Here is a 10,000-nt window from a genome sequence, read left to right as displayed (position 1 = left end):
GGCTAAGCCTGAGGCGGCAGGCAGGCCCAGGGTTCCAGGAGAGAGGGAGAGATTGTCCCAGGCGGCTGGGAAAGCCAGGCCTACCCAGGGCTACCCGAGCCTGGGTAACGCCGGAGGCTAAGTCCCTAGCAGGTGGAAGGCTGCAATCTGCTAAAAATCCACCGGATGGCAACGGAGAGGCGCGCTCCCCGGCTTGTCCACAAGGCGGCGCCAGCATTCAGGTTGCAGGCTGCATTCTGCTAAAAATCCACCGGATGGCAACGGAGAGCCGCTCTCCCCGGCTCGTCCACAAGGCGGCGCCACTTCCAGGAGACCCAGGGGGGCGAGCCTGAGGCGGCAGGCTGGCCCAGGGTTCCAGGAGAGAGGGAGAGATTGTCCCAGGCGGCTGGGAGAGCCAGGCCTACCCAGGGCTACCCGAGCCTGGGTAATGCCGGAGGCTCAGTCCCTAGCAGGTGGCAGGCTGCATTCTGCTAAGTGTCTACCAAGAGGGCACCACTTCCAGGCAACCCAGGGGGCTAAGCCTGAGGCGGCAGGCAGGCCCAGGGTTCCAGGAGAGAGGGAGAGATTGTCCCAGGCGGCTGGGAAAGCCAGGCCTACCCAGGGCTACCCGAGCCTGGGTAATGCCGGAGGCTCAGTCCCTAGCAGGTGGCAGGCTGCATTCTGCTAAGTGTCTACCAAGAGGGCACCACTTCCAGGCAACCCAGGGGGCTAAGCCTGAGGCGGCAGGCAGGCCCAGGGTTCCAGGAGAGAGGGAGAGATTGTCCCAGGCGGCTGGGAAAGCCAGGCCTACCCAGGGCTACCCGAGCCTGGGTAACGCCGGAGGCTAAGTCCCTAGCAGGTGGAAGGCTGCAATCTGCTAAAAATCCACCGGATGGCAACGGAGAGGCGCGCTCCCCGGCTTGTCCACAAGGCGGCGCCAGCATTCAGGTTGCAGGCTGCATTCTGCTAAAAATCCACCGGATGGCAACGGAGAGCCGCTCTCCCCGGCTCGTCCACAAGGCGGCGCCACTTCCAGGAGACCCAGGGGGGCGAGCCTGAGGCGGCAGGCTGGCCCAGGGTTCCAGGAGAGAGGGAGAGATTGTCCCAGGCGGCTGGGAGAGCCAGGCCTACCCAGGGCTACCCGAGCCTGGGTAATGCCGGAGGCTCAGTCCCTAGCAGGTGGCAGGCTGCATTCTGCTAAGTGTCTACCAAGAGGGCACCACTTCCAGGCAACCCAGGGGGCTAAGCCTGAGGCGGCAGGCAGGCCCAGGGTTCCAGGAGAGAGGGAGAGATTGTCCCAGGCGGCTGGGAAAGCCAGGCCTACCCAGGGCTACCCGAGCCTGGGTAACGCCGGAGGCTAAGTCCCTAGCAGGTGGAAGGCTGCAATCTGCTAAAAATCCACCGGATGGCAACGGAGAGGCGCGCTCCCCGGCTTGTCCACAAGGCGGCGCCAGCATTCAGGTTGCAGGCTGCATTCTGCTAAAAATCCACCGGATGGCAACGGAGAGCCGCTCTCCCCGGCTCGTCCACAAGGCGGCGCCACTTCCAGGAGACCCAGGGGGGCGAGCCTGAGGCGGCAGGCTGGCCCAGGGTTCCAGGAGAGAGGGAGAGATTGTCCCAGGCGGCTGGGAGAGCCAGGCCTACCCAGGGCTACCCGAGCCTCGGTAATGCCGGAGGCTCAGTCCCTAGCAGGTGGCAGGCTGCATTCTGCTAAGTGTCTACCAAGAGGGCACCACTTCCAGGCAACCCAGGGGGCTAAGCCTGAGGCGGCAGGCAGGCCCAGGGTTCCAGGAGAGAGGGAGAGATTGTCCCAGGCGGCTGGGAAAGCCAGGCCTACCCAGGGCTACCCGAGCCTGGGTAACGCCGGAGGCTAAGTCCCTAGCAGGTGGAAGGCTGCAATCTGCTAAAAATCCACCGGATGGCAACGGAGAGGCGCGCTCCCCGGCTTGTCCACAAGGCGGCGCCAGCATTCAGGTTGCAGGCTGCATTCTGCTAAAAATCCACCGGATGGCAACGGAGAGCCGCTCTCCCCGGCTCGTCCACAAGGCGGCGCCACTTCCAGGAGACCCAGGGGGGCGAGCCTGAGGCGGCAGGCTGGCCCAGGGTTCCAGGAGAGAGGGAGAGATTGTCCCCGGCGGCTGGGAGAGCCAGGCCGACTCAGGGCTCCATAAGCCCGGTAGAAGCTGAAGATTAAGCCCCCAGTCTACCAGCTACCCTCCCTGGAGCTCAGCTTAGGGAGAAGTCTCATTTAGCTGGATAAGTCACATTCGGGCGGACAAGTCACATTTGCCAGCATAAGTCACATTTGGGAGGACAAGTCACATTTCCCAGCATAAGTCACATTTGGGAGGACAAGTCACATTTGCCAGCATAAGTCACATTTGCCAGCATAAGTCACATTTGCCAGCATAAGTCACATTTGCCAGCATAAGTCACATTTGCCAGCATAAGTCACATTTGCCAGCATAAGTCACATTTGCCAGCATAAGTCACATTTGCCAGCATAAGTCACATTTGCCAGCATAAGTCACATTTGGGAGGACAAGTCACATTTCCCAGCATAAGTCACATTTGCCAGCATAAGTCACATTTGCCAGCATAAGTCACATTTGCCAGCATAAGTCACATTTGCCAGCATAAGTCACATTTGCCAGCATAAGTCACATTTGCCAGCATAAGTCACATTTGGGAGGACAAGTCACATTTCCCAGCATAAGTCACATTTGCCAGCATAAGTCACATTTGCCAGCATAAGTCACATTTGCCAGCATAAGTCACATTTGCCAGCATAAGTCACATTTCCAAGCATAAGTCACATTTCCAAGCATAAGTCACAGTTGGACTTAATAGTCGGGCCCAGAGAGATTCCCATGAGTGCTATCTCTGGCAGTGGGCTTAATAGTCGGCCCCGGAGGGTCGGCGGTGGGACTTAATAGTCGGCCCCGGAGGGTCGGCGGTGGGACTTAATAGTCGGCCCCGGAGGGTCGGCGGTGGGACTTAATAGTCGGCCCCGGAGGGTCGGCGGTGGGACTTAATAGTCGGCCCCGGAGGGTCGGCGGTGGGACTTAATAGTCGGCCCCGGAGGGTCGGCGGTGGGACTTAATAGTCGGCCCCGGAGGGTCGGCGGTGGGACTTAATAGTCGGCCCCGGAGGGTCGGCGGTGGGACTTAATAGTCGGCCCCGGAGGGTCGGCGGTGGGACTTAATAGTCGGCCCCGGAGGGTCGGCGGTGGGACTTAATAGTCGGCCCCGGAGGGTCGGCGGTGGGACTTAATAGTCGGCCCCGGAGGGTCGGCGGTGGGACTTAATAGTCGGCCCCGGAGGGTCGGCGGTGGGACTTAATAGTCGGCCCCGGAGGGTCGGCGGTGGGACTTAATAGTCGGCCCCGGAGGGTCGGCGGTGGGACTTAATAGTCGGCCCCGGAGGGTCGGCGGTGGGACTTAATAGTCGGCCCCGGAGGGTCGGCGGTGGGACTTAATAGTCGGCCCCGGAGGGTCGGCGGTGGGACTTAATAGTCGGCCCCGGAGGGTCGGCGGTGGGACTTAATAGTCGGCCCCGGAGGGTCGGCGGTGGGACTTAATAGTCGGCCCCGGAGGGTCGGCGGTGGGACTTAATAGTCGGCCCCGGAGGGTCGGCGGTGGGACTTAATAGTCGGCCCCGGAGGGTCGGCGGTGGGACTTAATAGTCGGCCCCGGAGAGACTTCCAGGGACGGCCGTTTGTCAGGGGGCTTAATGGCGGGGTCCGATCGGCCTCCCGTGGAAGCCTGCCTGGGGGAGCGGTGAGGACTCTTGAGGGCCAGCGGAAGGAAGAGGTGGTGCTGTATTTGACCCCGGCTGCCGGGAGATGGGGAGCTGGAGGGTTGCCCCGAGGCGGGGTCTGCAGGGAGAACCGGGTTCCGGAGCGGGCGGGCCTAGGGGAGGCAAGCCGGGCCGGGGCTCACCCTCCTGGGCAGGGTCCGAGGGGAGCTTCCCCCTGAGAGAACTTCCACTTCCGTAGACACTTTGACAAAAAAAACCCCCCAAAAAAACGGAGCCCCCGAGGAGGCCTTCCTGCGGCGAGCGCCAGGCCGGGCTGGGGCTACCCAAGCCTGGGTACATGCCGGAGGCTGAGTCCCTAACAGGTGGAAGGCTGCATTCTGCTAAGTGTCTACCAGAGGGCGACACTTCCAGGAGACCCAGGGGGCTAAGCCTGAGGCGGCAGGCTGGCCCAGGGTTCCAGGAGAGAGGGAGAGACCGTCCCAGGCGGCTGGGAGAGCCAGGCCTACCCAGGGCTACCCGAGCCGGGGTACATGCCGGAGGCTAAGTCCCTAGCAGGTGGAAGGCTGCATTCTGCTAAGTGTCTACCAGAGGGCGACACTTCCAGGAGACCCAGGGGGCTAAGCCTGAGGCGGCAGGCTGGCCCAGGGTTCCAGGAGGGAGGGAGAGATCGTCCCGGGCGGCTGGGAAAAAAGCCAGGCCGACCCAGGGCTACCCGAGCCTGGGCAAAGCCAGAGGCTAAGTCCCTAGCAGGTGGCAGGCTGCGTTCTGCTAAGTGTCTTCCAGAGGGAGACACTTCCAGGAGACCCAGGGGGCTAAGCCTGAGGGCGGCAGGCCGGCCATGGGTTCCAGGAGGGAGGGAGAGATTGTCCCAGGCGGCTGGGAAAGCCAGGGCTACCCGAGCCTGGGTAACGCCAGAGACTTAGTCCCTAGCAGCTGGCAGGCTGCAATCTGCTAAAAATCCACCGGATGGCAACGGAGAGCCGCAGTCCCCGGCTCGTCCACAAGGCGGCGCCAGCACTCGGGTTGCAGGCTGCATTCTGTTAAAAATCCACCGGATGGCAACGTAGAGCCGCTCTCCCCGGCTCATCCACAAGGCGGCGCCACTTCCAGGCGACCCAGGGGGCTAAGCCTGAGGTGGCAGGCCGGCCCAGGGTTCCAGGAGAGAGGGAGAGATCGTCCCGGGCGGCTGGGAAAAAAGCCAGGCCGACCCAGGGCTACCCAAGCCTGGGTAAAGCCAGAGGCTAAGTCCCTAGCAGGTGGCAGGCTGCGTTCTGCTAAGTGTCTTCCAGAGGGAGACACTTCCAGGAGACCCAGGGGGCTAAGCCTGAGGCGGCAGGCTGGCCCAGGGTTCCAGGAGAGAGGGAGAGACCGTCCCAGGCGGCTGGGAGAGCCAGGCCTACCCAGGGCTACCCGAGCCGGGGTACATGCCGGAGGCTAAGTCCCTAGCAGGTGGAAGGCTGCATTCTGCTAAGTGTCTACCAGAGGGCGACACTTCCAGGAGACCCAGGGGGCTAAGCCTGAGGCGGCAGGCTGGCCCAGGGTTCCAGGAGAGAGGGAGAGACCGTCCCAGGCGGCTGGGAGAGCCAGGCCTACCCAGGGCTACCCGAGCCTGGGTACATGCCGGAGGCTAAGTCCCTAACAGGTGGAAGGCTGCGTTCTGCTAAGTGTCTACCAGAGGGCGACACTTCCAGGAGACCCAGGGGGCTAAGCCTGAGGCGGCAGGCTGGCCATGGGTTCCAGGAGGGAGGGAGAGATGGTCCCAGGCGGCTGGGAAAGCCAGGCCTACCCGAGCCTGGGTAATGCCAGAGGCTAAGTCCCTAGCAGGTGGAAGGCTGCAATCTGCTAAAAATCCACCGGATGGCAACGGAGAGCCGCAGTCCCCGGCTCGTCCACAAGGCGGCGCCAGCACTCGGGTTGCAGGCTGCATTCTGCTAAAAATCCACCGGATGGCAACGGAGAGCCGCTCTCCCCCGCTTGCCCACAAGGCGGCGCCACTTCCAGGCGACCCAGGGGGCTAAGCCTGAGGTGGCAGGCCGGCCCAGGGTTCCAGGAGAGAGGGAGAGATCGTCCCAGGCGGCTGGGACAGCCAGGCCTACCCGAGCCTGGGTAATGCCAGAGGCTAAGTCCCTAGCAGGTGGAAGGCTGCAATCTGCTAAAAATCCACCGGATGGCAACGGAGAGCCGCGGTCCCCGGCTCGTCCACAAGGCGGCGCCAGCACTCGGGTTGCAGGCTGCATTCTGCTAAAAATCCACCGGATGGCAACGGAGAGCCGCTCTCCCCCGCTTGTCCACAAGGCGGCGCCACTTCCAGGCGACCCAGGGGGCTAAGCCTGAGGGCGGCAGGCCGGCCCAGGGTTCCAGGAGAGAGGGAGAGATCGTCCCAGGCGGCTGGGACAGCCAGGCCGACCCGAGCCTGGGTAATGCCAGAGGCTAAGTCCCTAGCAGGTGGAAGGCTGCAATCTGCTAAGTGTCTACCAAGAGGGCACCACTTCCAGGCAACCCAGGGGGCTAAGCCTGAGGCGGCAGGCTGGCCCAGGGTTCCAGGAGAGAGGGAGAGATCGTCCCAGGCGGCTGGGAAAAAAGCCAGGCCGACCCAGGGCTACCCTAGCCTGGGTAAAGCCAGAGGCTAAGTCCCTAGCAGGCGGCAGGCTGCGTTCTGCTAAGTGACTTCCAGAGGGAGACACTTCCAGGAGACCCAGGGGGCTAAGCCTGAGGGCGGCAGGCCGGCCCAGGGTTCCAGGAGAGAGGGAGAGTTCGTCCCAGGCGGCTGGGAAAAAAGCCAGGCCTACCCAGGGCTACCCGAGCCTGGGTACATGCCGGAGGCTAAGTCCCTAGCAGGTGGAAGGCTGCAATCTGCTAAAAATCCACCGGATGGCAACGGAGAGCCGCGGTCCCCGGCTCGTCCACAAGGCGGCGCCAGCACTCGGGTTGCAGGCTGCATTCTGCTAAAAATCCACCGGATGGCAACGGAGAGCCGCTCTCCCCCGCTTGTCCACAAGGCGGCGCCACTTCCAGGCGACCCAGGGGGCTAAGCCTGAGGGCGGCAGGCCGGCCCAGGGTTCCAGGAGAGAGGGAGAGATCGTCCCAGGCGGCTGGGAAAGCCAGGCCTACCCAGGGCTACCCGAGCCTGGGTACATGCCGGAGGCTAAGTCCCTAGCAGGTGGAAGGCTGCATTCTGCTAAGTGTCTACCAGAGGTAGACGCTTCCAGGAAACCCAGGGGGCTAAGCCTGAGGGCGGCAGGCCGGCCATGGGCTCCAGGAGAGAGGGAGAGATTGTCCCAGGCGGCTGGGAAAGCCAGGCCTACCCAGGGCTACCCGAGCCTGGATACATGCCGGAGGCTAAGTCCCTAGCAGGTGGAAGGCTGCATTCTGCTAAAAATCCACCGGATGGCAACGGAGAGCCGCGGTCCCCGGCTCGTCCACAAGGCGGCGCCAGCACTCGGGTTGCAGGCTGCATTCTGCTAAAAATCCACCGGATGGCAACGGAGAGCCGCTCTCCCCGGCTCGTCCACAAGGCGGCGCCACTTCCAGGCGACCCAGGGGGCTAAGCCTGAGGGCGGCAGGCCGGCCCAGGGTTCCAGGAGAGAGGGAGAGATCGTCCCGGGCGGCTGGGAAAAAAGCCAGGCCGACCCAGGGCTACCCTAGCCTGGGTAAAGCCAGAGGCTAAGTCCCTAGCAAGGCGGTAGGCTGCGTTCTGCTAAGTGACTTCCAGAGGGAGACACTTCCAGGAGACCCAGGGGGCTAAGCCTGAGGGCGGCAGGCCGGCCCGGGGTTCCAGGAGAGAGGGAGAGATCGTCCCAGGCGGCTGGGAAAAAAGCCAGGCCGACCCAGGGCCACCCCAGCCTGGGTAAAGCCAGAGGATAAGTCCCTAGCAGGTGGAAAGCTGCAATTTGCTATGGAAAGCTGCAATTTGCTATGGAAAGCTGCAATTTGCTAAAAATCCACCGGATGGCAACGTAGAGCCGCTCTCCCCGGCTCGTCCACAAGGCGGCGCCACTTCCGGGCGACCCAGGGGGCTAAGCCTGAGGGCGGCAGGCCGGCCCAGGGTTCCAGGAGAGAGGGAGAGATCGTCCCGGGCGGCTGGGAAAAAGCCAGGCCGACCCAGGGCTGCCGTTGCCTGGGTAATGCCGGAGGCCGAGTCCCTAGCAGGTGGCAGGCTGCTAGCGTCTACCAGAGGGCGAGATCCCGCCTCCCCGAGCGGCCGGGGAGAGAGGATTTGCAGGAGCTGACAGGCGCGCACGCAGAAGGGAAATCCCCCTTGGCGGCCGGGGGGAGAGACGATTTGCAGGAGCTGACAGGCGCGCACGCGCGCGCGCAGAAGGGAAAGTCCCCGGGCGGCCGCGGGGAGAGAGGAGAGATGATTGGCAGGAGCTGACAGGCGCGCACGCGCAGAAGGGAAGTCACCCTCGGCGGGCGGCGGGAGAGACGATTTGCAGGAGCTGACAGGCGCGCACGCGCAGAAGGGAGAGTCGTCCCCCCCGGGCCGGGGAGAGAGATGATTGGCAGCCGGCGGAGGTAGCTGCCAGGCGGACCAGAAGGAGAACTGCGGCCGCTCCGAGCAGAAGGGAAATCCCCCGGGCCTCCGGGGAGACGAGCGGCCTCTGGCAGGCGCGGCGAGCCGGCGCCGGCGCCGCCATCCCGGGCGAGGCGACGGGCGCCTCCCGCCCGGCGCATATGGCACTTCCGTCGACACTTAGTCAAATTTTCAACTTTCAAAATTCCTCCGGCGGCCGTGTTTCACTCCGGGGAGCGGCGCCCTCACGCCGGCGGCGGCGCGCCTCGGCCGGCACGAAGGGGTACCACCTCGAGTCGGTGTCGGGGGTCCCGCCGTGGAACCGGGCGTCGGACGGCCCCGGAGGAGGCCTCGGAGCCGAAAAGGCACTACCGGAATGAGGTTGAATTTGACGGCCGGATCCGGGCCGGAGTTCCACAAAGTCGGACACTTTGAGTGGTTGGTCTTCATGTAATGGGACAGGTGACACTCTCTCTGTGACCTACTTTTGAACACCCCCGTCAAGAACCGTGTCCGAGACAGCGTGTGCTGTCAATTAGCTTACCAAAAGTCAGAGTACCAGGGCATCGGACACCCGACTCTGACAAAGTCCCAGTGAACTCTGCTGACAGGCCGCCGACGGCGGATCCCTGCGGGGGGGAGGCAGAGCGAGGGCACCGCCCCCCCGGGTTGCGAGACAAGCCTCTTTAGGTCGCGTGGCAAGCCTCGGTTTTCAGGCGGGCGCTTCCCGCCGAGCCAATCGGCACTTTTAGACACTTTTGGGGAAAAAAAAAAGAAAAAGTCAAACTTTGAAAAATAAATAACCAACGAAACACGGACCAATGAGAACCGCTTCCGGCTGGTCGCGGAAGGGAGAGATGATTGGCAGGAGCTGCCCTGCGCGCTAGAATGAGAACTGCGGCCGCTCCGAGCAGAAGGGAAATCCCCCGGGCGGGCCAGGGGAGACGAGCGGCCGCTGGCAGGTACGGCGAGAGGGCGCCGGTGCCGCCATCCCGGGCGAGGCGACGGGCGCCCCCCGCTGAGCCGATCGGCTCTCGGACACTTTGGGGAAAAAAATAAAAAATAAAAAAGGCAAACTTTGAAATAAAACCCCACGAAACACGGACCTCGGTGAGATCCCCCGGGCGGCCGGGGAGAGATGATTGGCAGGAGCTGCCAGGCGCGCAGAAGGGAAGTCCCCCTGTGCGGCCGGGGAGAGATGATTGGCAGCAGGCGGAGGCAGCCGCCAGGCGGACCAGAAGGAGAACTGCGGCCGCTCCGAGCAGAAGGGAAATCCCCCGGCGCGGGCCAGGGGAGACGAGCGGCCGCTGGCAGGTACGGCGAGAGGGCGCCGGTGCCGCCATCCCGGGGGAGGCGACGGGCGCCTCCCGCCGAGCCGATCGGCACTTTTAGACACTTTGGGGGAAAAAGACCGACATTTTAATAAACCCCATACAACACGGACCAGTGAGAACTGCAGCCGGCCGGCCGGCCGGCCGGCGCAGAAGGGAGGTCCCCCGGGAGGGCCGGGGGAGAGATGATTGGCAGGCGGAGGTAGCTGCCAGGCGCGCGCAGAAGGGAAGTTCCCCCGGGCGGCCGGGGGGAGAGAGAGAGAGAGATGATTGGCAGCCGGCGGAGGTAGCTGCCAGGCGGACCAGAACGAGAACTGCGGCCGCTCGGAGCGGAAGGGGAAGTCTGAGGCGGCAGGCCGGCCCAGGGTTCATGGAGAGAGGGAGAGATTGTCCCAGGCGGCTGGGAAAAAAGCCAGGCC

Source organism: Leptodactylus fuscus, unplaced genomic scaffold (assembly GCF_031893055.1).
Source record: "Leptodactylus fuscus isolate aLepFus1 unplaced genomic scaffold, aLepFus1.hap2 HAP2_SCAFFOLD_1238, whole genome shotgun sequence".
NCBI classification, from domain to species: domain Eukaryota; kingdom Metazoa; phylum Chordata; class Amphibia; order Anura; family Leptodactylidae; genus Leptodactylus; species Leptodactylus fuscus.
Note: the sequence above shows the minus strand (reverse complement) of the source record.